The sequence below is a fragment of the Montipora capricornis genome, chromosome 9 (assembly GCF_036669925.1).
Source record: "Montipora capricornis isolate CH-2021 chromosome 9, ASM3666992v2, whole genome shotgun sequence".
Classification (NCBI taxonomy): Eukaryota; Metazoa; Cnidaria; class Anthozoa; order Scleractinia; family Acroporidae; genus Montipora; species Montipora capricornis.
Genome location: NC_090891.1, coordinates 36,591,468 through 36,594,089, shown reverse-complemented (window position 1 = coordinate 36,594,089; position 2,622 = coordinate 36,591,468). Strand labels below are relative to the sequence as shown.

The 2,622-nt window shown below is 40.2% G+C and overlaps 1 long non-coding RNA gene across 1 annotated transcript; it reads left to right on the top strand.

Moving 5' to 3' along the window:
* Positions 1 to 353: 353 nt before the first annotated feature.
* LOC138016034 (uncharacterized) lies at positions 354 to 1,433 on the top strand. The gene is made up of 2 exons (XR_011125694.1): positions 354 to 753; positions 1,173 to 1,433. It is a non-coding gene; the product is annotated as an uncharacterized lncRNA (long non-coding RNA).
* Positions 1,434 to 2,622: the final 1,189 nt, after the last annotated feature.

Below are 2,622 nucleotides of genomic sequence, written 5' to 3'. Positions count from 1 at the left end.
CCCGACCCCGACCCCGACCCCGACCCCGACCCCGACCCCGGCCCCGACCCCGGCCCCGACCCCGACCCCGGCCCCGCGTTTTGGCTACTACACTGTTTGTGAATGTTATCACGTTTAAGGAGACACTGATCTTCGGCAAGATGTTACCAATTAATCGAAATATCAACTATTAGAGTATTGTGTTTCATAATTTAGAGGGTATCCTAATATGAATCGTGCAAACGGTTCTTATCGGAAAACCCAACGGCAAAAAAAAAATATATATATACATATATATAATATGAGGACAAGCAAATGAAGACAAACGATAAACCTTTTTTACCCACCAAAATATGTAGGGCGGCGTTGTTTTGATATGTAGGTCATGTCAAAATTAGTAGGTCGGTGTTTTATAACTGATTCTTCCTTGCCAAGTTTAGTCAACAAGTAACTCTACCCACTACAACTGCAGCTGCTGCCAAAATTCATTCCGTCAGTGATTGCTGTCAAGGAGTTAACTTTCATTACATATATAAGAGCGTTTTCAATAGCTTTTCGATCAGGTACACTAACCTGCGAACTCAATTTCGAGCTGCACGAAAGAAGCACATAGGTGATCCCTTACCCTTCAGCATGGTAAACAAAGCACTCTTCTTCCCTTTAATCCTTCTTCTGGTGACAGCTTTAATAAGTGAATCTGAATCATGGGTGAACTCCGGGCCAAGACTCAAGACAGCGAAGCCGGGATTTTTCGAAGAAAAGAAAATTGCCCGAGTAAGTGACCGTAGCTTATAATTCCTATCATGATTATTCATTGCTCGACGCTCTGAATCTGAGGGCCGCCCCTGTTTTTCCTTTGATATTTTCGGGAACGGCTGATTCAACGAATGAAATTGGCGTTATGTGTCGAAATTGGTCCACTACGCATAATGACACTGAAAGGAATTGAGACATTTTAAAAAGGAAAAAAACCATGCATGATTGAGTGTATTAATACAACATCAAATAACTCTAAAATGTAACGACAAGGAACCAGATAACACTACAAATTTTATCGTTTTTTTTAATAAATGAAGTTATTGCAACTTTAAAGAGTTTTCTTAAACTTATTTCGCTTATCTTTATTCTTATAAAGTTTATGGATGCTTGGAATAAAGGTCTTAATATTTTTCTCTCTCTTCTTTTAACTTCAGAATAAAGAGGGGATGGATTCGCCGGATATGAACGATTTTTCTCTGCGTAAACGAGAGCTTTGTGCCGCTGCGAAAAGATTGGGCTGTTGAAAATATAGAGAATGCAAGAAACCTGAAAACAATAATGGTTCACGTGTTAATTTGTAGTGATATAGAAATGTAATCCAGCTGTTTTACCTATATACAGGGGCACCCAACGATCAATTTGTTGTAAAATGTATTATTATACCCCAGTTAATGAAAATAAATGTTATTAAGGCATTTTCAGGTGTTTTTCAGTGTTGCTGGGAAAACATTATCTGTTCCTTTTTCCCAGCAAGACACACAAGAAATTTCCCAGCCAGCTAAATAAAATTGGTTGGTTTCACAGCCAGCTATTCCGCGCGCTTTCAAATCCCTCGATCCAAAACGACCGAACAAAAGCGACAAAACCGGGACAAAACAGGTTTTTTCCGCAAGCGCAATCACTCTGACCAGCCGTCGTATGTTTGTGACTACTCTCTGGGAGAGTGAAGGGGTTCTTTTTTTTTTTTTTTTTTTTTTTTAGTCGTCCTCAGTCTTCAGAGTTTCTACCGCCAGCTCGGGTTGAAATGCTCGAAAAAGTCAGTAATTCCCAGGCAAAACCTCTATCAATAAAAACATTTCCCAGCCAGCTCATCGAAACACCTGTATTTTGCCAGCCAGCAAGATTCCTCTGGGGAACAGATAATGTGAGGAACAGATTCGTTGGGTGCCCCTGTATATAGAACAATAAAACGAAATGTATTAATCATAACTGTGTAGAGCTTCTCGTTTAAACTTGTCAAGACATTTTTCGTTTCCCTTTCATTTTCTCTCGACGAGGGTCGTCCGAGATAGGGAAACCTCACAAATTAGAACTGATGGACAGGAGAAAAGTATCTTAAGTTTCCCTAGCGGGAATGTTGGCTAATTGAGTCCCTCCCAGGGTTTGGGGAAACAAGTGGTCATGGCTAATTTAAACTGGGGAACTCGGGAACAATGACAAAATATCTTAGGGAACCACTGAACATAAACAATTTTAGGGGTCAAAAAGCTGGGAACAAGTTTGAAAATACTTCCGGGAATATGGGAACACAATCAAATTTTGAAAGGGAACAAGGAAACCAATACAGCCTACTGGAAGGGACTGTACGGGTCCGCAAATGATCCCATAACCGCAAATGATCCCCAAACTGTACCGCAAATGATACCAGGACCGCAAATGATCCCCAAACTGTACTGCAAATGATCCCCGTTTTGGACCGCAAATGATCCGGAAAAAAAAGTGAGGAATGGCATAGAGGGGTGAATGGTCTGGATTGAGAATTAATGAGAAGAGCGCTTACTTTTAATAAAATCACTTTAAATCATGCATGGCTAGCAACAGGTTTCTGCCTCATTATAGTTTAAATTTGCCACATTTGATTATCGGATACAATCATCAAAAACT